Source organism: Cervus canadensis, chromosome 33, assembly GCF_019320065.1.
Source record: "Cervus canadensis isolate Bull #8, Minnesota chromosome 33, ASM1932006v1, whole genome shotgun sequence".
Taxonomy (NCBI): domain Eukaryota; kingdom Metazoa; phylum Chordata; class Mammalia; order Artiodactyla; family Cervidae; genus Cervus; species Cervus canadensis.
The window spans coordinates 31,559,500-31,573,537 of record NC_057418.1 but is presented as its reverse complement, the minus strand read 5'-3'; the positions used below and the strand labels follow the sequence as shown (position 1 = coordinate 31,573,537).

Below are 14,038 nucleotides of genomic sequence, written 5' to 3'. Positions count from 1 at the left end.
TCAGAGTGACTTCAATGGCGTTTTTGAGAGTTGCTGTTTACTTATTCATTCAGTTTTGGCTGCGCTGGGTCTTTGTCTCTGCCCACGGGCTTTCTCCAGTTGCAAGAAGCGGGGGCTTCTCATTGCAGCAGCTTCAGCCATTGTGGCTGTTCTGCAGCATGTGGAATCTTCCCAGACCAGGGGTCAAGCCTGTGACCCCTGCATTGGCAAGTGGATTCTTTTTTTTTTTTTTTCAGAACTGATTTCCTTTATTTTTTTTTTTCAGTGGGTTTTGTCATACATTGATATGAATCAGACATAGATTTACACATATTCCCCATCCCGATCCCCCCTCCCACCTCCCTCTCCACCCGATTCCTCTGGGTCTTCCCAGTGCACCAGGCCCGAGTACTTGTCTCATGCATCCCACCTGGGCTGGTGATCTGTTTCACCATAGATAATATACATGCTGTTCTTTCGAAACATCCCACCCTCACCTTCTCCCACAGAGTTCAAAAGTCTGTTCTGTACTTCTGTGTCTCTTTTTCTGTTTTGCATATAGGGTTATCGTTACCATCTTTCTAAATTCCATATATATGTGTTAGTATGCTGTAATGTTCTTTATCTTTCTGGCTTACTTCACTCTGTATAAGGGGCTCCAGTTTCATCCCATCTCATTAGAACTGATTCAAATGAATTCTTTTTAACGGCTGAGTAATATTCCATGGTGTATATGTACCACAGCTTCCTTATCCATTCGTCTGCTGATGGGCATCTAGGTTGCTTCCATGTCCTGGCTATTATAAACAGTGCTGCGATGAACATTGGGGTGCACGTGTCTCTTTCAGATCTGGTTTCCTCAGTGTGTATGCCCAGAAGTGGGATTACTGGGTCATATGGCAGTTCTATTTCCAGTTTTTTAAGAAATCTCCACACTGTTTTCCATAGTGGCTGTACTAGTTTGCATTCCCACCAACAGTGTAAGAGGGTTCCCTTTTCTCCACACCCTCTCCAGCATTTATTGCTTGTAGACTTTTGGATAGCAGCCATCCTGACTGGCGTGTAATGGTACCTCATTGTGGTTTTGATTTGCATTTCTCTGATAATGAGTGATGTTGAGCATCTTTTCATGTGTTTGTTAGCCATCTGTATGTCTTCTTTGGAGAAATGTCTGTTTAGTTCTTTGGCCCATTTTTTGATTGGGTCATTTATTTTTCTGGAATTGAGCTTCATGAGTTGCTTGTATATTTTTGAGATTAATCCTTTGTCTGTTTCTTCATTTGCTATTATTTTCTCCCAATCTGAGGGCTGTCTTTTCACCTTACTTATAGTTTCCTATGTAGTGCAAAAGCTTTTAAGTTTCATTAGGTCCCATTTGTTTAGTTTTGCTTTTATTTCCAATATTCTGGGAGGTGGGTCATAGAGGATCTTGCTGTGATTTATGTCAGAGAGTGTTTTGCCTATGTTCTCCTCTAGGAGTTTTATAGTTTCTGGTCTTAAATTTAGATCTTTAATCCATTTTGAGTTTATTTTTGTGTATGGTGTTAGAAAGTGTTCTAGTTTCATTCTTTTACAAGTGGTGGACCAGTTTTCCCAGCACCACTTGGCAAGTGGATTCTTAAACACCGGCCCCACCAGGGAAGTCTAAAGAATGCTACTTAGCATCAAATGTCCACTCAGCAATTTTTTTTCCCTGTAAAGTGTTCCTTGTGTCTTTATTACAGACTAGTTATTTTATTATCACATTCTAGAAAGTAAAAAACGCAAAAAGGGAAAATTAAAACCACCATCCAGAAATAATTATCTTACTTATTTCTACTTAAACGTATGTGACAAGCATCTTCCCGTCTCCACAGATTTCTAAAATGACAATTTTTCGGGACTTAATATGATCGACTGTATGCTAATTAAGTTAATAAGTATTTCTTTTAAATTTCCTGATCTAATTCAAAACTGTTATTTCTCATGTAGTCATTAAATGGTTTGGGTATGACAACAGCGCAGCTATAGAAGAATGTTTGTAATGTGATAGTGAGTGAAAAGAGAGTTTACCAAGATGGTACATGTGCTCTAATTGCAAGTGATTTTTAAAAATGAAGTTTAAACAAGTGAATGAAATGCAGTTTGCTACGGGAATAAAATTATCTGTGAACTTTCACTTGTCTCTACTTCCCACACTTCTTGGCAGTGTGAGAATATCACTTTATAATGAAAAACAATTTTTAATTTCCCAGGAGAGTTTAAGCCACCCAGATTGCGTGCAGTCAAGAAATGAAGATTTTTCCAATCAGTAATTCAATTCTTGCGTTACCTCTTGCTAAGCTTAGTCGATCAGTCGTGTCCAACTCTTTGCCACCCCCATGGACTGCAGCCCTCCAGGCTCCTCTTAACTTGACTCAGATGATGATGAAACATGGTAGAGATACTCTGCTGCTTCTTGCAAAGGACTCTTGCCAGGTGGATTTGGACAAGGTAGAGTGGGAGAAACAGTGGGATGGAACCTCTGGAAAGACGAAATTCGGCTTCCAGCCCCCGGGAAGTGTTGGTGTCCAGACCCTTCTCTGCCTACGGGGTGCTGACCACCCTTCCTGCTGAGCCCAGGACCCGGAAGGTTCTTGCACACGGACTGTCAGTTCAGAAACTGGGTCCATCTTGGGTAAAGAGGATGAGCTGGTCTCTCTGCTGTGGACCACTTCTTGGGGAGCCAGGCCCGGGGAGCAACATAGCACCCGGGGATGAGCCTTTCGCAGGCCCAGCAGGCTTGGCTAATGAATGTCACCACCTGGCGCTCCGGCGCCTGCCTGAAATTTCCCCTGGTCCTCCCTCAAACCAAACCAGTCAATATGGATACCTCCCAAGGATTTTGTCCCACTGAGAAGTGTTAGTTGCTTAGTCTTGTCTGAGTCTTTGTGACTGCATGGAGTGGGTTGCCATTCCCTCCTCCAGGGAAATCTTCCCAACCCAGGGCTCTAACCCGGGTCTCCTGCATTGCAGGCAGATTCTTTCCTGTCTGAACCACCTGAGAGGAGGATCAGCTAAACCCATAGAAAGCCCTAGATTCTTACCATGTAGTACTTGAGAATCCCTGAGTCCTGAAATGCCTCTCTGCATTAGCAGCTGACTTTATTTTCAGGGTCGTTTGTCATGGAGGCATTCCAATTTCGTGATTTCACACGGGTCCTGTGCATTGACCACTGTTGAGTCATCACTGCCTCTTTCCCTGATGACATCTGAGTCCCCATCACCTGCTCCCTCCTTTCCAATGGGCCTCACTCAGGGTCCCTGTCTCAGCCAAGCCATTCCCGGCCAACCCATCCCTGACTGTCCAGACCACCGCCCCTGCCCCAACCTCCCCTCAACTTGCTTTTTCTCCGTAGTGTGCCTTTGTATCTGACACAGCTTACATTTTATTGGTGGATCGTGTTTTTGCCTGCTTCGGGATTCTTCAGGACAAGGTAAGGACGCTTGGAGCTCTAGTTCTTTGTTCTCCTAGCGAACCTGTTCTCTGCTGTACTTTACTAACTCTGCGGTGTGCTTGTGTGAATGAATGACACGCCCGGCGCAAAGCTAGTGAGGAGCCCTGCTCTGCGGTTCCGCAGTGACCTCATACGGCTCAGGGCAGAAACCTTGTCCGGGGGTTTATACCAACCTGCCAATGGACTGCCCTGGTGGCTCAGACAGTAAAGCATCTGCCTACAATGTGGGAGACCCGGGTTCAATGCCCGGGTGGGGAAGATCTCCTGGAGAAGGAAATGGCAACCCACTCCAGTACTCTTGCCTGGAAAATCCCATGGATGGAGGAGCCTAGTGGGCTACAGTCCATGGGGTCCCAAAGAGTTGGACATGACTGAGCGACTTCACTTTGTTTCACTTTACTACTAGGATGAGAGCTCCATAAGAGTGGTTCTTGCTGTGTTCTGCGGCTACTCGATGCCCTATGGTGACCTAGACATGCCTTTTTGTGGTTCTTTGTGCTACCAAGAAGTCATTTTTAATAAATAGACCCCCTCAAAGCAATAACTTCAGATGATACCTTAAGATGGTAAAGCAATGACTAAAGAGAGTCTGAGTCATGTTAACCTGTCTGTACAAAATGAGATGCGCATCTCTGTTACACAATATTTGAGACTAAACTTTCTCCTTCTGAATCAGTCATCTGATCAGAAGCAGAAAAGTGATTTAAGTGATAAGGAAGGCGCCGTGGCCGAAGGCCACAGGAAGAGGAAGAAAAACCAAACAGCAGGCCCCAGGGTATCATACTTACAGCAGATAAGGAAGAAATGAGGAGGTGAGGCAAGGGAGATGGGAAGATATGCAAGAGTGGCTCACCTTGCTTTTCAGAGCAGAGTCAGCTCACATTGTCCAACATTGAAAACTGCCAGAAAACAGTCTTGAACTCTCCATTGTTGCTGCTCATTCGCCAAGTTGTGTATGACTCTTTGTGACCCCATGGACTGCAGCACAACAGGCTTCCCTGTCCTTCACTATCTCCCAGAGTTTACTCAAACTCATGCCACTGAGTCAGCGATGCCATCCAACCATCTCATCCTCTGTCACCCCCTTCTCCTCTTGCCTTCAATCTTTCCCAGCATCAGGGTCTTTTCCAATGAGTTGGCTCTTCGCATCAAGTGGCCAAAGTATTGGAGTTTCAGCATCAGTCCTTCCAATAAATATTCAAGACTGATCTCCTTTAGGATGGACTGGTTTGATCCCCTTGTTGTCAAGGGACTCTCAAGAGTCTTCTTCAGCACCACAATTTGAAAGCATGAATTCTTTGGCACTCAGCCTTCTTTATGGCCCAACTCTCACATCTGTACATGACACCTGGAAAAACTATAGCTTTGACTAGACGGACTTTGTTGGCAAAGTGATGTCTGGTTTTCAACAGACTGTCTAGGTTTGTTATAGTGTTTCATCCAGGAAGCAAGTGTCTTTCAATTTCATGGCTGCAGTTACCATCCACAGGGATTTTGAAGCCCAAGAAATTGAAGTCTGTCACTGTTTCCATTGTTTTCCCATCTATCTGTCATGAAGTGATGGAACTGGATGCTATGATCTTCATTTTTTGAATGTTGAGTTTTAAGCCAACTTTATCACTCTACTCTTTCACTTTCAACAACAGGCTCTTTAGTTCCTCTATGCTTTCTTCCATTAATGTAGTATCATCTGCATGTCTGAGGTTGTTGATATTTCTTCTGGCAATCTTGATTCCAGTCTGTGCTTCATCCAGCCCGGCATTTCCCATGATGTACTCTGCATATAAGTTAAATGAACAGGGTGACAATGTACAGCCCTTAATATACTCCTTTCCCAATTTGAACCAGTCCATTGTTCAATGTCCAGTTCTAACTGTTGCTTCTTGACAGGAGGCAGGTAAGGTGGCCTGAACTCTCTGTAGTTACTGTAATTCCTCAACACTAGAGGCAACTTTGGGAATGAATATATCTTCTGAAGGAGTAATTATATAGAAGTTCAACAGTCCATTCATTTTCACTGCATTTTCTTCTCTCAACTTCATATGAAATGAAAATTGATATTTAACCGAAAAAGAGCATGTCTAGCATGACTCACTTTTTATACAATGAAGTCGTATGTATTTGCGTTTATATCCACATCCAAGGATCCTTCCATCTGTAGGTTTCACAGAGACTGATGACTGGAGTGAGGCGTATACCAGAAGTGATGCTGGCATTTGTGGGTGGTGAGATGTAGGGTGATTTTTCTCTTCTTCTTTGTGCTTTTCTCTAGTAGTTGAATGTTTTATAACAAGGAGACATCGTATTCATTGAAAAACCAAAGTCGTTACTTAAATAGAGAGAAAGTGAAAGTGTTAGCCACGCAGTCATGTCGGACTCTTTGCGACCCCGTGGACTCTAGCCCACCAGGCTCCTCTGTCCATGGAATTTTCCAGGCAAGAATACTAGCATGGGTAATGATTCCCTTCTCCAGGGGATCTTCCCAACCCAGAGATTGAACCCTGCTCTCCCGCATGGTGGGCAGATTCTTGACCATCTGAGCCACCAGCGTAAAGAGAGAAGCCCACAGAAACCATAGCCCAGAGACCAGCCTTATGTGTAGGTCCTGGGGCTCTTGTGAAGGGCGGGTGGCCCAGCGCGGCCCACGTGAGGAGACCCTGATGGTAGAGAAGCCAGCCCTGTTCAAGGTTCTGTTACAACTGGATGGTCTTCTGTTCACTTGAAGGTGTCTCAGTGGGTCTGATGGGTGAGTTAACCGTGACCCGGACAGGAGGGCTAGTTCACCTTGCAGACCAGGTAATGGTACCCGAGGGCTTCCTGTCCTCCTCTTTAGTGGACAAGTCTGTGTAGGTTCTCAGGCCACAAGACCTCCGTCCATTGCTGAATTTCCTTTCCTGGTTGCCTCGCTCATTAATACTCATTAGTTGTAGTTGTGTGCGTGCTTGCCTGCTAAGTCGCTTCAGTCTGACTCTTTGTGACCCTTTGGACTGTAGCCCACCAGGTTCCTCTGTCCATGGGATTTCCCAGGCAAGAATACTGGAGTGGGTTGACATTTCCTTCTCCATTAGTTATAGTTACTAGTGGTTTATCCTACTATGGGCATATGAGCTAAATTATCTGCATGTGGTCCAGAGAACTGAATCCCTACATACCTATTACAACTTAGATGTGAACATTTTAAAGAATTGTAAATACCATTTTAACAACAAATTGAGACATACCCACTGCAACCAATCAGGTTTTAATCTCATTAATTTGATGCCCTATTAGTACGGAGAAATCTGTAAGTTTAGCATATTATACTATAGCAAAATTTATAACAAAAAGTAATCACATTTGGTGTCAAAGGACATTCGATAAAATGAATGTTCATTATTATTGAACAGCATTTAACTAGAAATTGCAGGATGCTTTCTAAACCTGGTAAAGAGCATGACTCATGAGTGGAACATAACAGGCATGTTCATGAAGTTAAATCCTTTTTAAAAGAAGAAACGTTGCTGTGACCACTATCGGCTATTCAACAGCATCCACAGTCCCTCTTTTGCCCAAGAGACTTTGATTTTCTTGGGTTATCCATTCTCCTTTTCAGCCACACGCCTCAAGGGACGATGACCAACCACATTATAAAGAACCAAAAGCATGTATGCAGACAAATGGAGAAGGAAATGGCAACCCACTCCACTATTCTTGCCTGGAGCACCCCGTGGACAGAGGAGTCTGGCAGACTACAGACAATGGGGTCATAAGAGTGACTAAGCACAGCACATCCAGACAAACAAAAGCAAGCATCCAAAGAAAGGAAGCGTGCATCCAGACCCTCCTCCAACGACACAAGAGACGAGTCTACACATGGACATCACCAGATGGTCAACACCGAAATCAGGTTAATTATATTCTTTGCAGCCACAGATGGAGAAGCTCTATACAGCCAGCAAAAACAAGACCAGGAGCTGACTGTGGCTCAGATCATGAACTCCTTAGTGCCAAATTCAGACTTCAGTTGAAGAAAGTAGGGAAAACCACTAGACCATTCAGGTATGATCTGAATCAAATCCCTTACAATTATACGGTGGAAGTGAGAGATAGATTCAGCAGATTAGATATGATAGACAGAGTGCCTGAAGAACTGTGGACAGAGGTTTGTGACATTGTGCAAGAGACAGGGATCAAGACCATCCCCAAGGAAAAGAAATGCAAAAAAGCAAAATGGTTGTCTGAGGAGGACTTACAAATAGCTGTGAAAAGAAGAGAACTGAAAGGCAAAGGAGAAAAGGAAAGATATATCCATCTGAATGCAGAGTTCCAAAGAATAGCAAGGAGAGATAAGAAAGCTTTCCTAAGTGATCAATGCAAAGAAATAAAGGAAAACAATAGAATGGAAAGACTAGAGATCTCTTCAAGAAAATTCGAGATACCAAGGGAACATTTCATCCAAAATCCCTGTGGATGGTGACTACAGCCATGAAATTAAAACATGCTTGCTCCTTGGAAGAAAAGTTATGACAAACCTAGACAGCATATTAAAAAGCAGAGAGATTACTTTGCCAACAAAGATCCGTTTAGTCAAAGCTATGGTTTTTCCAGGAGTCATGTATGGATGTGAGAGTTGGCCCATAAGGAAAGCTGAGCACCAAAGAATTGATGCTTTTGAACTGTGGTGTTGGAGAAGACTCTTGAGAGTCCCTTGGACTGCAAGGAGATCCAACCAGTCCATCCTAAAGGAGATCAGTCCTGGATGTTCATTGGAAGGACTGGTGCTGAAGCTGAAACTCCAGTACTTTGGCCACCTGATGGGACAAACTGACTCATTTGAAAAGGCGCTGATGGAGCTTCCTTGGTGGCTAAGTGGTAAAGAATTTGCCTGCAATGCAGGAGCTTCAAGAGACACAGGTTTGATCCCTGGGCCAGGAAGATCCCCTGGAGAAAAGAACGATAACCCACTCCAGTATTCTTGTCTGGAGAATTCCACGGACAGAGGAGCCTGGCGGGCTACAGTCCATGGGGTCACAAAGAGTTGGACATGACTGAAGCCACTTAGCATGCATGAGTGATGCTGGGAAAGATTGAAAGCAGGAGTAGAAGAGGGTGACAGAGGATGAGATGGCTGGATGGCATCACCGACTCAATGGACATGAGTTTGAGCAAGCTCCCAGAGTTGGTGATGGATGGGGAAGCCCGGAGTGCTGCAGTCCATGGGGTCACAAAGAGTCAGACACAACTGAATGACTGAACTGAACTGATCCAGACAAATGGGCTTCCCAGGTATCGCTAGAGGAAAGGAACCCTCCTGCCAATGCAGAAGACCTAAGAGGCAGGGATTTGACCCTGGGTTGGGAAGATTCCCTGGAGGAGGGCATGGCAACCCATTCCAGTATTCTTGCCTGGAGAATCTCATGGGTAGAGGAGCCTGGAAGGATACAGTCCACAGGGTCACAAAAGCTGGACATGGCTGAAGTGACTTAGCACACATGTTGCTGTTCAGTTTCTAGGCCATTGCGACTGCGATTGCATGGACTGCAACACGCCGGGCTTCCCTGTCCTTCATTATTTTCCAGAGTTTGCTCAAACTCATGTCCATGGAGTTCAGTGATTCCATCCAACCATGTCATCCTCTGCTGTCCCCTTCTCCTCCTTAACATGCACGCATGGCCACAGACTGTTCTGTCTGGCTGACATCACCTGGTCACAGCAATGTGATTCTTGAGGAGAGACGTGCTCCTGCAAGGCCATTTTTGGAGAAACTACCAGGTTTTCGGGGCGGGGGAGTTACTGGGAAGGGCTCTTAGCCACAGGAGACGTGGCCTCAGAGCAGGGGCAATCGTGCCATTAAAGCAATTCAGGAAAAGCGCACCGACCCCCACCCCAATCCCCCACCACATGCTGTCCGCTGCCTGTGGATAAAGAGGGCCTGTGCTGTCTGGCATGGTCATGAAGGCCCACGTTCACCTAAAATAAAAGCGCAATTTCTCCAAAACAACATAACCAAGTCTGGGCTTCTGCTTTCCCCGCCCAAGCTTTTAGTTTCTCAGCTCTGTCACAGCTCATTTGGGAAGTTTCTGATTGCTCTCAAGACTCTCTGCAAAGGACAGTGCATGTTATTTATGTAACTAAAAATATTCTGTCAGATACTCCAAATTTTTTGTAGCAAATCATGATTTCAGGTACAAATGATGTCTTGGACGCAAAATTCAGCCACATGACCTTTTTTCCTACACTGTTCTCACAATACCAATTGGACTGCTGTTTTTGGTATTTAAAAGTGCATCACGTTTCACCTAGGTGGCAAACGCCTGCAGAATTTCCTGTTGTCAGCACGCCTTCTTATGGAGCTGTGTCTCCCATCCCATTTGAAATGTTGAAATAAAGCATCAGTCAGCCAGGATGAGCAAAGTTCTTTTTTGGGCATAAACCCAAACTCAGCTCCCGAGCTTCCCTCAGTGGGGCATCCGCAGATGGACGTGAGCTGTTACCTGACTCCAGATCGACTGTTTACACTTGGCTAAGGAGCCTGAGAGGGCTTCCCCGGTAGCTCAGATGGTAAAGACTCTGCCTGCAATGCAGGAGACCCGGATTTGATCCCTGTCCCGGGAAGATCCCCTGGAGGAGGGCATGGCAACCCCATTCCAGTATTCTTACCTGGAGAATCCCATGAGCGGAAGAGCCTGGTGGGCTATGGTCCATGGGGTCACAAAGACTTGGACACAACTGAGCTTTAACGCTTTCAAGGAGCATGAGAAGATGGAAGGATATATAGTTTGGGCCACTCCCTCTGTCCCTGCATTCAGGAGGTGTGGGTGTGACGAATCTGCCCTCTTGTTATTCTCACTTCTAGCCTGTGTGTGTGTGTGTGTGTGTGTGTGTGATTATATTGTATTATTTTTAAACAACGCAGCCCGAAAAACCCAAATCAGCTACTCAGCTGGTCCTCAGCCTGATAAGCAGTCTTTTATTTCAGCCCTGGAAGAAGCATCGTTGTATTGGACTTAATTGAGGAATCCACTGGTCTCCAGAATGGCCATCCGCTCGTAAGGGATTTTAAAGGGGTAACATCAGTGACATAGTCCCCTTTGCTGTATTCTCGGGACTGGGATTGAACCAGGTGTCCGCAGTGATGCCTCGGTCGCTCCCCATCTCCTGGTGGACAATGTCACTCTCCACCATCTTCTTGGAAGAGGCCCTGCCGACTTCTTGCTGGACATGCACACGTTTGCCCCCATGCCCCTTCTGACTTGGGCACCTCTGACCTGTTCCTTTAGATGTCTTCTTCTGGAATCCAGCAAAAGGAGAAACATCCTTCACTTGCAGGGCTTTGTATTGTAACAATTTGTTACAACTTGTTACATCTCTAATGTAACAATTTGATCAACAGCCAGACCTGAGGGTAAAATTCCGCCCCCCTCCTTTTGTTACCCCATCTCTCTGTTCCCTTCTTGCTTTTCCTTCTTCTTTATTTCTTTAATTCAGATTTGCTTCAAGCCACTCTCTACCGGGCACTGTGCAGGAGCCTCGAATGTAAAGGAGAGTCCTTTGTAGCCTGGAGCCCAGGAGCACACGCCCAAGGGAACAGACAAGACCCCAAGGGAACAGACAAGACGCACAAACCCACAGAAGCCAGGGTCAGAGGTAAGCATTTTGGAATTCTCCACCCTAAAGAAATCAGTTGCTCCAGTTGCTCGCAGTTGAATGAGTTCTGGTACACGACTTGCCACCATGTGACCCTCTTAAAGACATTCACAGACAGCAAGTTTGCTATGATTCTGACTTGATATAAAATTAATGCAGCAACATAGCTTTTGCTTTCAGATATGAGTGGGTTTGACAGTACGTGGAGCTCGGCTTAATGTTCTGTGGCAGCTCGGATGGGAGGGGAGTTTGGGGAGAGAATGGATACATGTATATATATGACTGAGTCCTTCACTATTTACCTGAAACTGTCACAACATTGATAATTGGCTATACCCCAATGCAAAATAAAAAAGTTTTTTTTCTTTTTTAAATAGCATGTTCATACCTGTTACTGATCAGGTGTTAATAAATGTGTCTTGAGTGACTGCTTGGGTCAATGGGTACATTTTCCCCAGAGGAAAATAAATACCTGTATGTCTTAAGTCTTGTCTTGTGTTCTAATGTAGGCAGGCCAGAAACAGAATCAAATGCATAAGCTGTAAGACCCTGCTCTCAAAACTGCACAGAGATCACAGAACAAGGAAATGGGCCTTCTCTTCACTTTGAGGAAGCAGGTTTTGAGACCTTCCTGGTTCTTTCTTACTTTTTTTAATGGAAAGACCCACACATACCTTTGTGAATGTACCTCTTACTTGAAAACAACAACATCTGCTTAGAGTTAGTAGTACTAATAGCAAACATGTATATTCCTCGGGTGCAGTCTTAAGAATATCACAGGCATAATCTCATTTTGCTTTTCTCTTCTAGCCCTCTGAATGAGGTGACTTCATCTGACCCAGGAAGAGAGAGACCCTTGAAGAAACTGACTTGCTCAAGGTCGCCCAGCTGGCAAGTGGCCTCCTTGGAGCCTGAGCCTGGGGTTCTAGGCCTCTTTTCTGAACAGCCCTTTCTTCAGGGATGCAGAAATTTGTTTCATCTGTATCCTTAACCTCAACATGAGTGGAACATTCCAGGTGGAGAACAGTTTGTGCTGCAGGATTATTTGCTCATCCAATTAATCAAGTTCAGTCCACTGGCTCTAACTCAGATTTTTAAAAATACATCAGAATCCAACATTGTGACTCCCCGTGGGTGCACTAAAGCAAACATGTGAAAGACCAGTGACCAGAGACTGAGTTTCCCAAAGACACCAGCTGATGTTGTCAACAATTTCCCATCCCTAACTTATCTTGGCTTCCCCGGTGGTTCAGTAGTAAAGAATCCACCTGCAATGCAGGAGACATGGGTTTGATCCCTGGGTCAGGAAGATCCCCTGGAGTAGGAAATGGCAACCCAATCCAGTATTCTTGCCTAGGAAATCCATGGACAGAGGAGCCTGGTGGGCTACAGTCCATGGGGATTGCAGAGTCAGACACGGCTTAGCAACTAAACAACAGCAAAGCTTTTATCTAATTTCGGTATTGCCCCTCCACACTGGGGGTAACACAATATGCCTTTCATCCAAGTAGTTGACAGTTTTACTGGTTGTCATTTTACTTATCCAAGGTTATGATAGTTCTAACTAATGTTTTGTCACTTCCTTTAAAAAATCGATCATTGGGCTTCATAGATAAAGGCAGGGTAATGCAGTTTATAAAATAACCAAAATATGTCCCATTTTAAATTCCACCATTTTAACAATAACTCTACCACCAAACTAATAGATACTAATATTTGTGTTGTCAGTGTCTTTTATATCCTGTAGGAAATTATTCACTGATATAATAAGGAAGAACTATTTGGGTATTTCTCTGTGACCCCACCACCACCATTGCTGTTCAGGGTGATATTTGAAGGACTATTGAACAAGAGGTAGTACTGTGAATTTAGACAAAGAGAATCTGTGTGAAGGAAACACATAGCAAAGAAAATCTATAGTTTGCAAACCAAACACAATTGGAGCACCTGCCCAGAGCTAGCAGATCACCTCCCCTGGTGTAATGAACAATGATCTCTTCACATCAGATGTCCTCTGGAAAGAACGCGGCCCCTGCCTGGACACTAGGCAATTGTCCGGGAGCCAGCTCGTTCCTGGAAGAGAGCAGGGGACTTGGGTCCCTGAACCGAGCACCAAGAGACAGTCCAGATGTGGAATAGTGAGGCTTTCTTTCACCACATCACGTGGGCAGCGCTGGGTGGATGGCGAAGCACAGAGACACTGGCCGCAGGGTGGAAGAGTACTGGGAGCCGAGAAGGATTCGCAGATTCATCCTCCACCCTCGAGAGTCAAATTTTAGTCTTTCAAACAAATTGGTCAGGAGAGGAGACCAAAATGAAGACGAGAATCTCCTTAATAGCTTTGAGTTTCTGACGTGCAATAATATTCGTCTAAAGTCTATCAGATGCAATTAGAACCCAGCTCCCCTTGTTTATGACTTCCCTGGTGGCTCAGATGGTAAAGCGTCTGCCCACAATGTGGGAGATGCAGGTTCGATCCCTGGGTTGGGAAGATCCCCTGGAGGAGGGCATGGCAACCCACTCCAGTATTCTTGCCTGGAGAATCCCACAGACAGAGGAGCCTGGCAGGCTACAGTCCATGGGGTCACAAAGAGTTGGACATGACTGAGCGGGCCCATAGAACATATTTAACGATAACTTGCTGCTGAGATTTTATGCAGAGCTTGGGATGCCTGCAGGCTTAGAAGGACACATAGGAAGTGGGGGGGGGGGGCGGGAGCAAAATTATAAACTGTCAGAACGGAGAGGCTGAAGCTCAGCTCCCTTAAGTTCCGATGGAACGTAGGCATGATTTTGAACTCTGTCTACCTACTGCCCTAGTGAGGATGCCCTTGCCACAGATGCCTCATGAGAGGGGACAGCCAGGGTGGGGGCACCTGTTGTGTGCACTGCCCCCACCTCACACCCATTCTCTTGCGGAAAGGGCACTCTTTAAATAGTGTTTTTTGCTGGGCCTA

The 14,038-nt window shown here is 45.2% G+C and overlaps 1 long non-coding RNA gene across 1 annotated transcript; it reads left to right on the top strand.

Annotated features, from left to right (window-relative positions):
• The first annotated feature begins 2,840 nt into the window (after positions 1-2,840).
• LOC122434214 lies at positions 2,841-13,613 on the top strand. The gene is made up of 3 exons (XR_006267300.1): positions 2,841-3,434; positions 10,923-11,081; positions 11,892-13,613. It is a non-coding gene; the product is annotated as an uncharacterized LOC122434214 (long non-coding RNA).
• Positions 13,614-14,038: the final 425 nt, after the last annotated feature.